Here is a 19,498-nt window from a genome sequence, read left to right on the forward strand (position 1 = left end):
AGTGTGAGTATGCAGGGTGAGCAGTGTTTGAGTATGCAGGATGATCAGTATGTGAGTATGCAGGGTGGTCAGTATGTGGGTGTCCAGGGCCAGCAGTGTGTGAGTGTGCAGGGTGAGCAGAGTGTGAGTATGCAGGGTGATCAGTATGTGAGTATGCAGGGTGATCAGTATGTGGGTGTCCAGGGCCAGCAGTGTGTGAGTGTGCAGGGTGAGCAGAGTGTGAGTATGCAGGGTGATCAGTATGTGAGTATGCAGGGTGATCAGTATGTGGGTGTCCAGGGCTAGCAGTGTGTGAGTGTGCAAGGCGAGCAAAGTGTGAGTATGCAAAGTGAGCTGTGTGAGTATGCAGAGTAAGCAGTGTTTGAGTATGCAGGGTGATCAGTATATGAGTATGCAGGGTGAGCAGTGTTTGAGTATGCAGGGTGATCAGTATGTGAGTATGCAAGGTGATCAGTATGTGGGTGTTCAGGGCCAGCAGTGTGAGAGTGTGCAGGGCGAGCAGTGTGTGAGTATGCAGGGCGAGCAGAGTGTGAGTATGCAGGGTGAGCAGTGTTTGAGTATGCAGGATGATCAGTATGTGAGTATGCAGGGTGATCAGTATGTGGGTGTCCAGGGCCAGCAGTGTGTGAGTGTGCAGGGTGAGCAGAGTGTGAGTATGCAGGGTGATCAGTATGTGAGTATGCAGGGTGATCAGTATGTGGGTGTCCAGGGCTAGCAGTGTGTGAGTGTGCAAGGCGAGCAAAGTCTGAGTATGCAAAGTTAGCAGTGTGAATATGCAGAGTAAGCAGTGTTTGAGTATGCAGGGTGATCAGTATATGAGTATGCAGGGTGAGCAGTGTTTGAGTATGCAGGACGATCAGTATGTGAGTATGCAAGGTGATCAGTATGTGGGTGTTCAGGGCCAGCAGTGTGTGAGTGTGCAGGGCGAGCAGTGCGTGAGTATGCAGGGCGAGCAGAGTGTGAGTATGCAGGCTGAGCAGTGTTTGAGTATGCAGGGTGATCAGTATGTGAGTATGCAGGGTGATCAGTATGTGGGTGTCCAGGGCCAGCAGTGTGTGAGTGTTCAGAGTGAGCAGTGTGTGAGTATGCAGGGTGATCAGTATGTGGGTGTCCAGGGCCATCAGTGTGTGATTGTGCAGGGTGAGCAGTGTGTGAGTGTGCAGGGTGAGCAGAGTTTGAGTATGTAGGGTGATCAGTATGTGAGTATGCAGGGTGATCAGTATTTGGGTGTCCAGGGCCAGCAGTGTGTGAGTGTGCAGGGTGAGCAGAGTTTGAGTATGCAGGGTGAGCAGAGTGAGTAAGCAGGGTGAGCAGTGTTCGAGTATGCAGGGTGATCACTATGTGAGTATGCAGGGTGATTAGTATGCGGGTGTCCAGGGCCAGCAGTGTGTGAGTGAGCAGTGTGTGAGTATGCAGGGTGATCAGTATCTGCGTGTCCCGGGCCAGGAGTGTCTGAGTGTTAAGGGGTGAGCAGAGTGTGGATATGAAGGGTGATCAGTATGTGAGTATGCAGGGTGATCAGTATTTGGGTGTCCAGGGCCCGCAGTGTGTGAGTGTGCACAGTGAGCAGTGTGTGAGTATGCAGGCTGATCAGTATGTGGGTGTCTAGGGCCAGCAGTGTGTGAGTGTGCAGGGTGAGCAGAGTGTGAGTATGCAGGGTGAGCAGTGTGTGAGTATGCAGGCTGATCAGTATGTGGGTGTCCAGGGCCAGCAGTGTGTGAGTGTGCAGGGTGATCAGTATGTCTGTGTGCGAGTGTGCAGTGAGAGCAGTGTGTGAGTATGCAGGGTTATCAGTATGTGGGTGTCCAGGGCCAGCAGTGTGTGAGTGTGCAGGGTGAGCAGAGTGTGAGTATGCAGGGTGAGCAGAGTGTGAGTATGCAGGGTGAGCAGTGTTTGAGTATGCAGGGTGATCAGTATGTGAGTATGCAGGGTGATCAGTATATGGGTGTCCAGGGCCAGCAGTGTGTGAGTGTGCAGGGTGATCAGTATGTCTGTGTGTGAGTGTGCAGAGTGAGCAGTGTTTGAGTATGCAGGGTGATCAGTATGTGAGTATGCAGGGTGATCAGTATGTGGGTGTCCAGGACCAGCAGTGTGTGAGTGTGCAGGGTGAGCAATGTGTCAGTGTGCAGGGTGAGCAGTGTGTGAGTGTGCAGGGTGAGCAGTGTGTGAGTATGCAGGGTGAGCACTGTGTGGGTGTCCAGGTCCAGCAGTGTGTGAGTGTGCAGGGTGAGCAGAGTTTGAGTATGCAGGGTGAGCAGTGTTTGAGTATGCAGGGTGATCAGTATGTGAGTATGCATGGTGAGCAGTATGTGGGTGTCCAGGGCCAGCAGTGTGTGAGTGTGAAGCGTGAGCAGTGTGTGAGTATGCAGTGTGAGCAGTGTGTGCGAATGCAAGTTGAGCAGTGTGTGAGTATGCAGGCAGGGTGAGCAGTATGTGAGTATGCAGGGTGATCAGTATGTGAGTGTGCAGGGTGAGCAGTATGTGAGTGTGCAGGGTGAGCAGCATGTGAGTATGCAGGGTGAGCATTATGTGAGTATGCAGGGTGAGCAGTGTGTGGGTGTGCAGGGCGAGCAGTGTGTGGGTATGCAGGGTGAGCAGAGTGTGAGTATGCATGGTGAGCAGAGTGTGGGTATGCATGGTGATCAGTATGTGGGTATCCAGGCCAGCAGTGTGTGAGTGTGCAGGGTGAGCAGAGTGTGAGTATGCAGGGTGAGCAGAGTGTGAGTATGCAGGGTGAGCAGAGTGAGTAAGCAGGGTGAGCAGAGTGAGTAAGCAGGGTGAGCAGTGTTTGAGTATGCAGGGTGATCAGTATGTGAGTATGCAGGGTGAACAGTATGTGGATGTCCATGGCCAGCAGTGATTGAGTGAGCAGTGTATGAGTATGCTGGGTGATCAGTATGTGCCTGTCCAGGGCCAGCAGTGTGTGAGTGTGCAGGGTGATCAGTATGTCTGTGTGTGAGTGTGCAGAGTGAGCAGTGTTTGAGTATGCAGGATGATCAGTGTGTGGGTGTCCAGGGCCAGCAGTGTGTGAGTATGCAGAGTGAGCAGTGTTTGGGTATGCACGGTGATCAGTATGTTAGTATGCAGGGTGATCAGTATGTGGGTATCCAGGCCAGCAGTGTGTGAGTGTGCAGGGTGAGCAGAGTGTGAGTATGCAGGGTGAGCAGAGTTAGTAAGCAGGGTGAGCAGTGTTTGAGTATGCAGGGTGATCAGTATGTGAGTATGCAGGGTGATCAGTATGTGGGTGTCCCGGGCCAGCAGTGTGTGAGTGTGCAGGGTGAGCACAGTGTGAGTATGCAGGGTGATCAGTATGTGAGTATGCAGGGTGATCAGTATGTGGGTGTCCAGGGCCAGCAGTGTGTGAGTGTGCAGAGTGAGCAGTGTGTGAGTATGCAGGGTGATCAGTATGTGGGTGTCCTGGGCCAACAGTGTGTGAGTGTGCAGGGTGAGCAGTGTGTGAGTATGCAGGGGATCAGTATGTGGGTGTCCCGGGCCAACAGTGTGTGAGTGTTCAGGGTGATCAGTATGTCTGTGTGTGAGTGTGCAGAGTGAGCAGTGTGTGAGTATGCAGGGTGATCAGTATGTGGGTGTCTAGGGACAGCAGTGTGTGAGTGTGCAGGGTGAGCAGAGTGTGAGTATGCAGGGTGAGCAGTGTGTGAGTATGCAGGGTGAGCAGTTTGTGGGTGTCCAGGGCCAGCAGTGTGTGTGTGCAGGGTGATCAGTATGTCTGTGTGCAAGTGTGCAGTGCGAGCAGTGTGTGAGTATGCAGGGTGATCAGTATGTGGGTGTCCAGGGCCAGCAGTGTGTGAGTGTGCAGGGTCAGCAGAGTGTGAGTGTACAGGGTGAGCAGAGTGTGAGTATGCAGGGTGAGCAGTGTTTGAGTATGCAGGGTGATCAGTATGTGAGTATGCAGGGTGATCAGTATGTGGGTGTCCAGGGCCAGCAGTGTGTGAGTGTGCAGAGTGAGCAGTGTGTGAGTATGCAGGGTGGTCAGTATATGTGTGTCCAGGGCCAGCAGTGTGTGAGTGTGCAGTGTGATCAGTATGTCTGTGTGTGAGTGTGCAGAGTGAGCAGTGTGTGAGTATGCAGGGTGATCAGAATGTGAGTGTCCAGGGCCAGCAGTGTGTGAGTGTGCAGGGTGAGCAGTGTGTGAGTATGCAGGGTGAGCACTGTGTGGGTGTCCAAGGCCAGAAGTGTGTGAGTGTGCAGGGTGAGCAGAGTGTGAGTATGCAGGGCGAGCAAAGTGTGAGTATGCAGGGTGAGCAGTATGTGAGTATGCAGGGTGAGCAGTATGTGGGTGTCCAGGGCCAGCAGTGTGTGAGTGTGAAGGGTGAGCAGTGTGTGAGTATGCAGTGTGAGCAGTGTGTGAGTATGCAGGGTGAGCAGTATGTGAGTATGCAGGGTGAGCAGTATGTGAGTATGCAGGGTGATCAGTATGTGGGTGTCCAGGGCCAGCAGTGTGTGAGTGTGCAGAGTGAGCAGTGTGTGAGTATGCAGGGTGATCAGTATGTGGGTGTCCCGGGCCAACAGTGTGCGAGTGTGCAGGGTGATCAGTATGTCTGTGTGTGAGTGTGCAGAGTGAGCAGTGTGTGAGTATGCAGGGTGATCAATATGTGGGTGTCTAGGGCCAGCAGTGTTTGAGTGTGCAGGGTGAGCAGAGTGTGAGAGTACAGGGTGAGCAGTGCATGAGTATGCAGGGTGATCAGTTTGTGGGTGTCCATGGCCAGCAGTGTGTGTGCAGGGTGATCAGTATGTCTGTGTGCGAGTGTGCAGTGCGAGCAGTGTGTGAGTATGCAGGGTGATCAGTATGTGGGTGTCCAGGGCCAGCAGTGTGTGAGTGTGCAGGGTGAGTAGTGTGTGAGTATGCAGGGTGAGCACTGTGTGGGTGTCCAGGGCCAGAAGTGTGTGAGAGTGAAGGGTGAGCAGAGTGTGAGTATGCAGGGTGAGCAGAGTGTGAGTATGCAGGGTGATCAGTATGTGAGTATGCAGGGTGAGCAGTATGTAGGTGTCCAGGGCCAGCAGTGTGTGAGTGTGAAGTTCGAGCAGTGTGTGAGTATGCAGGGTGAGCAGTGTGTAAGTATGCAGGGTGAGCAGTATGTGAGTATGCAGCGTGAGCAGTATGTGAGTATGCAGGGTGAGCAGTATGTTAGTATGCTGGGTGAGCAGTGTGTGGGTATGCAGGGTGAGCAGTGTGTGGGTATGCAGGGTGAGCAGTGTGTGAGTATGCAGGGTGAGCAGTATGTGAGTATGCAGGGTGAGCAGTGTGTAAGTATGCAGGGTGGCCAGTATGTGAGTATGCAGGGTGAGCAGTATGTGAGTATGCAGGGTGAGCAGTGTGTAAGTATGTAGGGTGAGCAGCATGTGAGTATGCAGGGTGAGCAGTATTTGAGTATGCAGGGTGAGCAGTATGTGAGTATGCAGGGTGATCAGTATGTGAGTATGCAGCGTGAGCAGTATGTGAGTATGCAGGGTGAGCAGTATGTTAGTATGCTGGGTGAGCAGTGTGTGGGTATGCAGGGTGAGCAGTGTGTGGGTATGCAGGGTGAGCAGTGTGTGAGTATGCAGGGTGAGCAGTATGTGAGTATGCAGGGTGAGCAGTGTGTAAGTATGCAGGGTGGCCAGTATGTGAGTATGCAGGGTGAGCAGTATGTGAGTATGCAGGGTGAGCAGTGTGTAAGTATGTAGGGTGAGCAGCATGTGAGTATGCAGGGTGAGCAGTATTTGAGTATGCAGGGTGAGCAGTATGTGAGTATGCAGGGTGATCAGTATGTGAGTATGCAGGTTGAGCAGTATGTGAGTATGCAGGGTGAGCAGTATGTGAGTATGCAGGGTGATCAGTATGTGGGTGTCCAGGGCCAGCAGTGTGTGTGTGCAGGGTGAGCAGTGTGTGAGTATGCAGGGTGCACGCTTTCACCAGGCACACACCACCAGCCGTCAGTGCACGCTTCCACCAGGCACACACACCACCAGCCGGCAGTGTACACTTCCACCAGGCACACACACCACCAGCCATCAGTGCACAATTTTTACAGGTACACACACCACCAGCCATCAGTACACACATCAATTGTTAACGCATCTACAATTACCTATTGTAGCAATCGCAGCATTGCGCACTATACTTTTATACATAGTCATCTAAAGCGCAGCATGCCACCATTGCTACAATTCCAATCCAACCCACATAATTCCACTACAACCACATGCATACACTCCATAACACATGGCAAAAAGACATTGCCATTTACAATGCCATTTGCTCTAACTCCAATGCTTGTTTACTCTTTCTATGTGTGCTGCATTCTGGTGTTGACACATAGAAAGAGGACTTTGCCTCTCAGGATTATTTTTATGCAGGAAGGTGCCCTTTTTTCTGCACAAAAACAATCATGCCTACAACAAAGGCACCCATCAACATGGAGCAAAAGTGTTTGTGTTGGCGTTAGGCTGCCAAAACTGCACCATCGCAAAGGAAAAGGGCAGGAATGTGCCATATTGAATAAATACTGTACATTCCTGCCCTTTCCCTGTGATGTAGAGCATACTCAGCATGGTGACTTGCTGTGCAGTCCTGCACCACTGAAGTTATAAATATGGCTCCCAGTTGAGTGCATTTGATCTGGGGGGCTTATTTATAAGAGGGTTGTGTCATGTTTGCACTGTGCAACGTGGTACATGCGTGACGCAAACTTCTACGTCAGATTTCTTAACGCACACAAAGCCAATTTGCGTTGCTTTGAGGGGCTCCAGAAAAATGGAGCAATGCAACACAGCACAAATAGCTATCTTGCATTACTCTGCCCTGGGAAGGCGTTCAATGAGCTTTGCATGGGTGTTCCCATGTAGCTCCCATGGTTTTAATACATTGCCAGATATACAATACCGTATACACCTGGGAATACTCTAAAAAGATACACCTCCAAAGTAGAGGCGTAACAAGGTGAAATATATTTTTTTTCCCTGGTTACTTCCTATTTTGTATGTGCTGCATTCTGCAACACACATAGAGAAATATGTCTCTCAGGGTTGTTTTTGTGCAGGAAGGTGTCCCTTCATGCACAAAAACAATCCTGCATGCAAAGCAGGTACCCTTGCACCATGGTGCAAGCATGAATGCGATGGCGCTATGCAGCCTAGTGTGCATCCGGATGCAGGGTGAAAAGTCAGGAATGCACCATATGCCTTAATCACTGTGTATTCCTACCCTTTCCCAGTAACGCAGTGCAGCGCAGGAAAGTGACTTGCTGTGCTACACTGCTCCCCTTTTTATAAATTTGCCCCCGAGTGCGCATACTTTCAAAGCTAGTAGGTACAAGTAGTGAGAACATGCCTCCATTGGGTTGTAAGTATGCCCACAGTGATGTATATACCCGCAGTAAGGTTAATGCCATTACCTTTGCTCAGGTGCCTGCCTGGGCACAGTTGATGAGTGTACCCCACTGGAGTGTAAGATTATTTGAGATGTTGGGAATGGTTGTTATCCCCCCCACTTTACAAGATGTCTGTATGCACATAGAAGGTGAGTGTAATCCACTGGCTTGGAAGGATACCCACATGTTGTTGGTTGTGCATTGCCATTGAAAGATGCCAGTGTGCTCGTTTAGTGAGCACATACTCCACCGAGCTGTAAGGATGCTATAGGTTGCAAATTGGCCACACTGCTTGGTGAGAATCCTCACTGCAGTTGTAATTAATGTTTGGAAAGGGCGTTTCAAGTGTTCACAGTAAAGAGTCCAGACACAGTGGTTGCATGTAGATTTCTTGTTTTCAGTAGTAGTTCAGGCAGAATTAATTGAGACGCCCCTGGACGCCCCCAGGAAGGGCAACAGTTATCTGCCATTGTCTTCAGATCACCAAACCATCCCTTCCATATCCACACACTTGCACTATTTAACTCTTCATCACATTCACACGGAGCATAGAGCTGCACAGACAGACCAAGGGGGAAGCACATAATGCCAGAGATACCAAAGGTATCCTTCATTGTATACAGGTGCGACCAACAGAGGAAGGGTAATGGCCTCGTGCCCCCTTCGCTTGGCACAAGAGCAAATAGACCAGAGAGGTCAATGACCTGGAGTTTTCAAAAGTCTGCAGAGGTGTAACCGAGAGATAGGGGAGAGGGGTGTTACCAGAAGGGAGAGGTCATTGACCTGAGGTTTCCGCCATTGTGCACTGCAGGAGGCTTCGGAAGAGGTGAATGGATTACACTCAGCAATGGAGGGTCACGAGAGACAGTGTGGCAAGAGAGCAGATAACTGGAACTACTTTCAGTAGCATGGTGTCACAAAAGGGGTGGAAGAATGCCCTGTCCGTTGTACATTTGACAAAATGAGCCGTTGTGAAGTCTTCCAGACCTACTTAGTGTCATAGGACATTTTTTTTATATTTTTCCGTGGACAGCAAACACCTTTTGCTACTGTGTCAAGAAAGATGATTTGTGGGGGTGCTATTAGGCGACAAATGTTGAGGGGCAACAATGGTAACACAATGGAAAACTAAAACCACAGAATAACATTACACTCTCCCCATACGAAAATAGTCCAGTGGCAATGGGCCACGTATCATTATTTGAAATAGCGATTACCTAAATGTGATTCTCGATGAATGCCATTTTGTAATTCACTATTTGAATGTATGAAACTCCATGAGCTTCATTTAGCGTTTCCTAATGGGTCGTCAATCGACCTACCTCATTAATATTAAGGAGGCAGGTCGCAATTTGCAACCTATTAGGAATCGCTAAAATCACAGGGATGATGGCCTGCCGTCCACCATGTCTGTGATTGCTTTTAAATAAAGCAATATTATTTTTGTATATACAGCCCGTTTACCTTAAAGGAAAATGGGTTGCATTTAAAAAGAAAAATTTAAAGTTTTCTTTTTATTTTTCACGAGCAGGCAGTGGTCCGATGGGGCCAATGCCTGCTCTTAAAAAAACAATTTTATGAACATTCACAAAGGGGAACTGGTCCCTTGGGTACCCCTTCCTGTTTGTGAATGGGTTACCACCTACTTGAAGTAGGTGGTAAAATGCAAATGTTTTATGACTACTTTTCAGTCGCAAAACATTCCTACATACCGCTGCAATTCAGTATTAGGAAGGGACGCCCTAAACACGCCCCTTACTAATACCGAATCAGTATGTATATTGAATTCCAAATTTCGATTCTGTAAAATATCACAGAATCACAAATTGGAATTTATACACACCAACATACATTTTATCAGTCTCATATGTCCTGATTCTGTGAACTGTGCCATTTGCTACCAGTAAAATGCATGGTACATGTGACCCTGTATAACACAACACAAAGATGTAACAACAAAACTGCACGACAACAACGCATTACAACATATCAACATTATACAACACTAACCCATCTGCGCCAACCCATGAACTGATCAAATCAATGCAGTTCATTAAAACACCAAAGCAATAGCACAGCAAACCAACAAAATAACAACCGCACAACAACGACAACACAGCAAAAAAAAACACCACAACTGCACATCAAAATGTAAGCCTTAATTCCCAGTGGCGGTGCACATTCTAAATGATGGGGGAGTCTGGGGGGAGTGCGGGGGCAGCCCAGGGCAGCACGGGTAAATATAAATACAAAATAAAGATATACTTAACTTCTGCTCCCACGCCGCGCCGCTCCTCTGCTCCCAGAACTGCAGTCGAATCCATGAGCACAGGCTCTCCACTCCCCAAGCAATCCCAGTGCTTCTCTTATGCTATTACTCACTGCATGAGAGAAGTGCTGGGATTGGGCAGGGCGGGCAGATTTCATGCTCCAACAATGTTGTGATAACTCTGCTGATTAATGTTCCTGCTGGTGAGAGATCCAAGTTTTGTCTAGTGGAAGTTTTGTCTCATCATAAAGTTGAATCCCCCCAAGTTGGTCCGACGCACGGCGAATCGGGCAACTAATAACAACAGAGAAGCCCTGTTAGATCAATCAGAACCGAAAGAAGAATTGTCAAGACTAACTTTTGTTAATACTTTCAGCACAGTGTCAAATGAAATAAAAAAGAGTGTGCGGAAGTATTGGAAGATATTGAACATCTGTAGTGAGCAAATACCAGAGCCACTATTCTCGTTCAAAACGAGCACCAGCCTACGTGATCAAGTTGTGCACACTAGTCCGAGGACTTTGAAAAATCAGACGATGGACATGCTTTGGGGCCTTCCAGCCGTACAAGGGCTGTGGCTCGTGTGGGAAGTGCCCCCAAACAGTGAAGTCTAAATCAGTGGACATAGGTACAGGCAAGCCTTGGCTACAGATGAAATTCACGAACTGCAACAGTGAGAAGGTTGTATATCTGATCACGTGCCCATGCAAGTTGAACTATGTGGGGATGAAAACTCGCAAGGTTAAACCGAGAATCATGGAACATAGTAGCACCGTGAGGTGTAAGAAACAAGCCACAAGATTGACTAGTCATTTCTCAGAAGTCAATCACCGACCAGGGGACTTCATTTGGACAGTCCTAGAGCAGCCACACATTCCAGAATATGTCACTGACATATCTAAATTTCTCTTGCTCAGAGAACAGAAGTGGGTGTTCAAACTCAAAAGTGACAAAATAGGTTTAAATGACGCCATACCTTGGGTGATGCTGTGAAAAGCATATTCATTCTTCTGTCTCCATCAAGTTTTGACTATCTGACTAGCACCCATGGGCTATCTACTACCCTCCTGGTTTGGATCAATATAGGGGGGACTATGGTAAAGAGACACTGAATGCAGCACACCATGTCCCTTATACTTGACTCTCTATATACAGACCGCTTTAAAGACCAGCTGTATCATACTAAGAATACAGTAACTACACAACATGCAGATCACAGGCATACACCTTTCTTTAAGACACTATTAGATTAGTTGTACCTTATTAAGAAACTAGATATTGGTGATCATCGAGTATACCAAATGGTATATCATATTTTGAACAAAGGGCACTAAATTTATACCTAAACCAGACCGCACTGATTGCATTAGTCACCCATGACTTCCTAGAATCACTAGAGGGTGGGCATCTGAAGGGCCTGGTGTTACGAGTTGTTCGCATTACAATTGCTCAGTAGTATGAGTTTTTTTAATTAAGACACCTGTGTTGGACCGGGCCCTTCTGGCAGGTCCACCCCTGAAGTTTGGCTTGTTATATGTGACCTAGGAATGGTGATTCCCACTCTGAGTGCGTGTACATGAGAGAAGCCTGCCCTCCCGTAGGAATGCATGGGGAATGTGTGTGTCCCCGATAGTTCCTGGTGCGTGGGGAGTACAGGCCCGAGTCTGGTATGTATGGATTCGTGTGACTGAATGCTTCAAGATGATGTATGCGGCTTGTGTGTGTCTAGAAGAGAAGTGCCACTTCTAGACATTGGTGTAGGTGTGCAGTAGGTGTGCCGGCGTGTGATTGGCTGAAGCCGGCTGGGGAGCCTGGCTCCAGGAGTCTGTGTGGGTCTGCCCCGGTGGTGAATGGAGAGATTAGCATGCTGATGTGAGGGAGGAGCTGTGCCTGTATCCTGTATGGGGCTGGGCTTTCCCCCACAATGCTGGCTCCGCCCCCCTGGGGTGCATCTGATGACCTGTCCTGCCTGATGAATGAAAGGGGTGGTTGGGGAAAAAAAGATACTCCCAAAACCAGCTGCGACTGGTTTCTCCCCCACCCAGCACCTTTAGACAAAGGATTTGCATGTATAAAAAGAGGCTGTGACCTCTTCTAACTCGTTCTTGTTCCCACTTGAATCTGCCAGGGGCTGTTGCTGCTTGGGCCCAGGGTTGGCTTGCCTCCCTGGGCCCTGCCCTGCTCCTGGACTCTTATGGACTTTTTCCTGCTAGGAGCTGCTATGCTCCAACTGAGGTCCTGGACCCATGAAGGACTTCGTTGCTTTGCTTCTTACCCTCCTGGTCTGCCTAGCGCTTTTTAGGCACCTAGCGCTTCGGAGCGCTGGTTATCTCAGCCGGGGCACCCCGGCCTTTGCTCGCTCCTGGGAGCGTTCCCAGGCCCCCAGCGAGTGCCTACCTCGCTTCATCCTTTATTTATCTTACTTTCGAGGGAGCCTACCCCTCGTTGCCCTTCCGAATTCACCGCCGCGGCCCGGACGCCGCCTGTGAGGCGCTGCGCCCGCCTCCCTATCCAGGGCCGCGCTGCCATTGGCGGCCCCGGAGACAGCATGCCGCATGCTCATTGGTCCCGGCCGCCGGGACTCCTACTTCGTCATTGCTGGGCCGCGCTGGGATTGGCCCGACCCGGAGGGCTTCCCCACGCGCACCCGGAAATCCTGGGAGCACTGCCGACTGGCCTGAAGAATCCTGGGCTGGCCGTTGAGAGGTGAGCGTTGTCCCCCCAGCGAGGCTCCCCCGAGGAGAGAGCCCCGCCACCGCCACGCCAAAGAGCCCAGCAGAAAGGAGCGAGCCGCCGCCTCCGACCACCGGTGAGTGCACTCGAGCTCCAGGTCGCTCCTCTACCTGGGGAAGTGCCGCGTGCTGGCGAGGTTCCCGGGGGCCCCTCCCTGTTATCCTCGAGTCCGGGAAGGACTCCAACGATGCTCCCGCATGGCGAGCGAGCCCTGAGAGGCTCCGCCTGTCCCTCATTTCCTCGAGCCCTGAGAGGCTCCGCCTGTCCCTCATTTCCTCGAGCCCTGAGAGGCTCCGCCTGTCCTTCGTTTCCTCGAGCCCTGAGAGGCTCCGCCTGTCCCTCGTTTCCTCGAGCCCTGAGAGGCTCCGCCTGTCCTTCATTTCCTCGAGCCCTGAGAGGCTCCACCTGTGTCTCACTTTCTCGAGCCCGGAGAGGCTCCACTGGTGTTGTCTGTCCTAAGCCTGCGAGGCTCCATCGTGTGGCCCATCCTTGACCCTCAGCTGCCCAGCACTTCGTGGGCAGCTGCCACGTGTAGGTTTGTTCATGGCTCCCTGCAGCCTGTTCTGACATTGAGACTTTGGGCGCCTTCGCCCCAGAAAAGGCCGCTGGCCTGTTGGAAGTTATTGTGTGATGTTCTATGTCATCCCTGAGAGAGTATCCTATGTGCACCTTCAAAGGTGCTCTGTCATGTTATGTGCTTGTCCTTCCTTCCCTCCTAAGTATCCTAGGTCTCATGTATATGGCTTCTGGTTAGAGTGAGTTCTACTGCTAGTTCTCTTATGTTCCAGGTTGTCATGTGTTCTAAATGCTAGCTCCTGGTTGTGATGTGTTCTGGTACTAGTTCTAGGAAGCTCCCAGTTGTTATGTGTCTTAAATGCCATTTCCATCATGTGCATATTCCTGGCAGTGGTCCCCTGGCCCTGTCCTGTATATATTCCCGTGTAAACCCTGCCCGTGCCCCTGGCACCTTGTAAATTGTGTATTTACCCTTAAGTATGTCTTTCAATACAAAGTCTATTTTTCATATATATACCTTATGTGGAGTTCCTTTTGTGGGGGGCCCGGGAGGTTGTTGCTGGGGGTGCGTGCGCAAATGCTTTACACATGACCTCCGAGATAGGCCTGACTGCTCGTGCCAAGCTACCAAAGGGGGTGAGCAGGGGTTGTCTTGGCGGGTGACTTCCCTACCGTAACTAGAAGTGGTGATTTCTGTCTGGCCTTGGTGCAAACCTCGACCAGCCAGGGATCCCATTTCTAACAACCTGTGACATTTTTTCGGGTTATACCTAGCGAGTAGCGAAGTCACCATTGAATTAAGGGGCGTTATTGCTGCACGACAGCTCTACGCATTACTGTTCAAATATCCGACTGTTGGTAGCGAGGAATAGTGTAAAGGGATGGGTTACATTATATATTTTTACCATCAGAATACCTGAGCACACTACACTTCCCATGAGCACAGAGACACCAAGCGATGACGTCATTTCGTCGCCGATTGCGGCATCCAGGAAGTAAGGAGAAAGCTTTATGGATAAATAGACATGATCTCCACATGGTCGGTACCTCCCCGACGGCTCGGATGACCGCCCAGAGGTACCGACGGACAGGTGAGGAGATGCCACTATACGTGGTAAAGGTGGAGTGGGGGACTTTGTTTTCGAGCGCTTCGTTTTTTAATGCAGGGTTTTTAATTGGACTTGAGCGAGGAGACACATGTGAGTTATGTGCCCGCTCTTAATCAGAAGCGCTCTGTATGTCCCGTAGCTTCGTTTTTAATGCGGGGTTTCCAATTGGACTTGAGGGAGAAGATAAATGTGAGTAAGTTACCCGCTCTTAATGAGAAACGCTCTGTTTGTTACAAACGACCTACATGGTTGGTCATAAAAAAGATCTGTTTGTGAGACCGGATTATTCTGTTGAGATTATCATCAGTGTAATCTGTAATATTAATGTAGAGAGCCTGGGTGCCTCCGCATATCAGTGATACTGTCAACTCCATAGCAATCAATAAAGGCCTGGTTTGAGGCATTATAAGATCGGGAGGCAAAAGTTTTTAAGCTATGTAGTAGGAGCCAGTGTAGCCAGTGTAGCAGTATATATATTGACTAACACATCGATGTGGTGTGTGATAAGACCCCTTATAATACATTGGGGACTTGATAAGGTACCGCATCATAGGTTGTTTTACCTGTATGATAACGACAATGACAAAGAAGTACGTTTGAGTACCCCATGAGCGGAATATAATTTAGACAAGTAGGTTTTAACTCGGTGTGTCAATATTGTTTTGTATGATGATTGGAATCCGATGATGAGCAACAGGATGTTAGGATAGGCAGAACATCATAGTAAATGATGGTTTGCTCTGCTTTTTTCCTTTTTAGAGCGGTGCCTCCTTTCCCCTGAGCTGTTGCCAGGTGGGATGAGGTAGTCTCTTCAGAAACTCGAGGTAAGAATAAGCGACTTATGCCCAATGATGGAGTATGATAGATGGCAAGGTCACTGCCACTATTTTAATAGTTCTGAGAACACTTTATTTCTTTTGGTAACGAACAGGAATGTAGCATATATTTTTTCCTATTTTACAGATACCTCAAGGTATATGAATTTCTTAGAGGAAGGATCGTACACGCCACAATACAGGTGATCCGGTTGTATCGTTCCCAACAGTTTCAAGTGTACTTGTACTAGTTTTTCTTCTTTCTAATATATTACTATTTTCACTCATTGCAGTAGCAAACATTTGTTTTGTGGGTCTTGACGAAGGCACAGGACATACTGTTGTCCAGATGTGCTGAAACATGTTGACCACTTAGTAATTACAGACAGCTATTTGTTAAAACTCTCCTTTGCACTGTTTTTAGTTTGGATCACGGTGGACAATAATAAATATTGGGTCTATCATGATTCAATTTTAATCTCACACATCACTATTGCATGGAATATATATCCCACACACTCCACTGCTCTCATCTGGTAACCTAGATAGTTATCTTCTTTCTGAAATGAAAACATCCTCGGGCTCCTCCACCACTATGATGGAGTTGTAGCCCTTAGAGTCACTAGGCTGACTTCCAGAGGAGATCCAGATGATGAAGCATGTCACCATGTTGGTGAGTGATGGGAATCCGGGAATTTAATGAACATTTCCAGATTTTGTGGCACTTAGACATTGCGGTGTTGGTTTTCCAAAAATTTATAGTGTTCTCAATTTCAATTTGGACCCTTGGATATTCTAGGTTTGTACACGTTGTTATATTGGGGCAAGATATCCAGGCAGGTCTCTAAATATTGCCTCCGACCCTACTTAAAGTTATTTGTGTTATCATCATAAAGTTGCGCACAGAGTTAATGTGCCTGCTGCAAAGAATCTGAACCATGCAAACCACAGAACTGAGTGTAAGTGAACTATGAGAAGAGCTATAAAAAAATTAAATGTATGTCAGAGGGGGGCCATGGAGAGATGAGGGGCACTTTTGTAGGGTAGTAGTGAGGGAATGCGCATAGAAGGAGGTCACTGGGGGACGTCAAAAAAGATTGCTGCACCAGGCGTCACAAGCGCTAAAGCCGGCTCTGTTTACCATTAGGTCACACATTTCACTCATTCTGTACCCTCACTAGCTTGTGGCTCTCACATACATATAAACTCTCTCCCTCCACTGCATCCAGGTTAATTGCAAACCAAACCTCTCTAATAGCAGTATTCATCCCAAGAAGTACCCAACAACTTGTATGGGTAGTTAAACAGTGAACAGTAAGACACAATGTATCTTGTAGGAACATGTGGGGACGGTCACTCCCACTGTCCTTCTCAGGTCCACCTACTTGTCACGCTCTGCCAGTGATTACCAGCTGGGTTGTGCAATGGTGTGTGGAAAGTCTATTGGCCAAAGTTAATGGGAAGGAACCCCATTCTGGAATCCATGCCAAGTAAATCGCTCACAGGGTCGGCAGCCCTTAGATATGGAACCACCCAAACACGGCTCGCCACCGAACATGGGTCTAAGTCTAGCAACTCATCTCCATTATCTGCACCTGGTGAAAATGGGTTCTTTGGCACAGAGAGCTTTGGTGTATAACACTTGTGTACCCTCGGATCTGGTGCTTCCTCCAGATAGAACCATTCATACACTCTGGCACACATAACATCAATTAATCAGACTGCGGCAAACTCCATAAATCATCCTCAAATTAACTAGATTATCACCACTTGCATCATCCTTCCATCTGAAAGGTGGTAAAATGTCTGCTTCCTCCAAGGAAGAAAATATGTGGTAAGTCTTGTGCTCTGCTGGACAATACATCTGCTACTGTCATTATACTCATATTTTAATCTTGGGAAAGGTCGCAATGTACAGTAAATTAGGACAGTTTTCAGGATCGATCTTGCAGAGTCTTTTTTGATCTTTCTTGACAAGATCTGAAGGTGGAGACATTCCCTGACTAAGATTATGGAATGATAGAAATCTCTAGTACTGAGACAGATGAGACTTCATGGGACATAGCAATGTCTTGCTGGGCAAGCAGGGTTGCCTGCAGATAGGGAAATAACTGTGACATATCTGATCAAGGGCAAACTTGGGTATTAATGTGCTCTCTTACTAGCAATCAAGAAGCCCTTGTGGTGCATCCACAAAGTGAGGTAAAGTTCCCTCTTTCTGATGCCACAGTAGCAAGTTACTGAATGGCAAAATGAGTTTAGAAAGACATAACAAATTGTTATGTGGAATGAGCGTTTTTAGGGTCCACTTTCCAAATAGTAATTTGGTATACTATGTATCAATGTTTTGTGACCAATCTCCATTTGAAATAAAAGTTACTGACTGCTGAGTTGGGGTGGTAACACATGGTGGTGTGTTGACCCCAGTGGGCCACCATTCACGTGATGGCATAACATCGTAGTGAATTAAGCAAAGGGGGTGGAAGCGCACACCTGTATCTAATTAAAATAATCAAATTGTTCAGTACTCAAAGCTATATAATACAATGGTGCCACAGTGTGACACTTGCTGTCTAACAAGTGTAAGAATACAAGAAAATGATGTAATACTGCCGAATCGTAGTGAGGATCAATGTACCTCCATTCTGGTATGAGAAACCAGTGAGTGAATCTGGAAGAGACAGAAATTGCACAAATTTAACTTCATTCCTGACATGTTACTAAATTCACCCAACAACTTCATGGCGTCAGGTAGTCTACTCAGCGGGTCCTTGAAATAGAGCAGTCCATTGTCTGCATATAGTGAGACAAATGTGCAGTGTGTGAATTGCACCCCGCAGTCCAGCCCTTCTCGTGTTTTATATCAATGGGAACAGGCCTGCTCTGTGACTCTGATTAAAACCACACACTGCCACCACTGCCAAGCATATGCCAGCTGACAATGGGGAGCAGTAGTTCTTGTGGATAATGAAGACACACATGGTGTGTTCCTCATGACCACAGAGTTCGACTCTGGGTTTCATATAACAATTACACTAAGGGTAGTGTTTAATTTCTTAAAGAATGAGTGTCGGTGCACAAAGTTCTATGAAGAAGCCTGTGGCTGGTACTAGTACATGTTAGCACACCGAATACAAAGCCTGAGTGGTCTGAAATCGATCTCATTCCTCTTTAATCCACTACCAAACACTCCATGCCCCTTCATCTCACTCTTGCAGGTCTTTGTTTTTTCCCGTTGTGATGGATTTTCCTTCTTTCTCTTTCTATCTTTCCAAGTTGTGTGTTCTTCTCTCTTATGCTCTTGGTAGATGTCTGCTGCAAAAAAAATGTGTTGGCCCCCTGAAATGAGTGCTGGTGTCCCCCAAAAACAACCACCAGCTCAAATTAAGCACTGGAAGGGGAATTCAAAATGCATCCACCATGTTTGTGAACGCTGAGGTTAAAAAACTTTTTTTTATTTTAAATAGACACTTGCACTAGGGTATCTAGGGCAGGGATTTACATTCACAAAACCAGGCAGGAGACATCCCCATCCCAAACCATAAGTGATATTTTTGTATCCACGCAAAGCCACTTTGTGTGCACTTCAGTAGCGCAAAAAATATTGAGTAATGCAACGCTGCACAAATTGCTTTGTTGCGTTACTCTGCCCTGGGTAGATATTCCATGGGCGTCACATTGGTGTTCCCACACAACACCCACGGTTTTTGATGCATTCACACATTTTCCAAACCTTGTAAACCTGGGAATGAGCTAAAAAGATATGTTTTCCCAGGTGAGGCGAAACAAGAAGCTATATCCTCCTTGTTTTTTCCTCCTTCTATGTGTGCTGCATTCTGCATTCTGTGATTGAACAAAATGGGGTTACCCTGTGTCCCTCAGAACCTGGGTACGTATAAATTAAACAACAAGTGGTTCGGTCTGGTAGAAAGTAAGTTACTTAATGTTGCTCATGGTGCATTTATAAAAAACAATAGCAACCTATGGAACATGCCTGTGGATAAAAAAACAATTCAATTTGAAGAAAATGAAGCAGAAATAAATGCTTTGTACTGTTTCCTTTTATCAGAATTGATTTATTCAAAGATAATTACAGTAAACAGAAGCTGTCAACATGAAATAATCACATGGATATGGGGTGATTTTGTGACATAAGTACTCAGTGCTATACAAGTGTGTAGTATATACAGGGTGGTTATAGTTTCAATGTACAGGTGGGTGATAGGCCAGGTAATGCTTTCACGCCAAAGACTCCTTTCTTGCGTTGTGTGGAGTTTTGGTGAGTCTGGACCTAGAGTAAGCTTTGACGTTTCAACCATAAAAGTGCCCTGGTTGGTGGTCACGACGGGTCTTCCTCAGGATAATGTGTCTGGGAGGGATGGTGACAGCCTAAAATGGGAAGATGAGGCGTGTGTGAAAGAAGAGGTTGCTGATGTGCTCGAAAGGATGCACAGTAAGCTTAGGGCATCATTATTCACCCTGGGCAGGCCGGACATGTCTCAGCCAAGGACGGGGGACACTCGAGGAGAATTCAGTTCGGGTCCAAGCGTGTAATGCTCTACAGGGGTAAAACCAAAGGTTCAGGAATCACTCCATGGGAATAGTGTCTTATAAATGGGGGGGCGGGTGGGCCATGCGAGTGCTGTTCCTTTGAGGTAAGCAGGTTAATGTGTGTGAATACTGGTC

At 48.0% G+C, this 19,498-nt stretch overlaps 1 long non-coding RNA gene across 1 annotated transcript; it reads left to right on the plus strand.

Moving 5' to 3' along the window:
• Window positions 1-13,911: 13,911 nt before the first annotated feature.
• LOC144766877 (uncharacterized) lies at window positions 13,912-15,494 on the plus strand. Its single transcript, XR_013597962.1, has 3 exons — window positions 13,912-13,979; window positions 14,757-14,821; window positions 14,961-15,494. It is a non-coding gene; the product is annotated as an uncharacterized LOC144766877 (long non-coding RNA).
• The last annotated feature ends 4,004 nt before the right edge of the window (window positions 15,495-19,498 follow it).

This window comes from Lissotriton helveticus, chromosome 7, assembly GCF_964261635.1.
Source record: "Lissotriton helveticus chromosome 7, aLisHel1.1, whole genome shotgun sequence".
In the NCBI taxonomy this organism is placed as follows: Eukaryota; Metazoa; Chordata; class Amphibia; order Caudata; family Salamandridae; genus Lissotriton; species Lissotriton helveticus.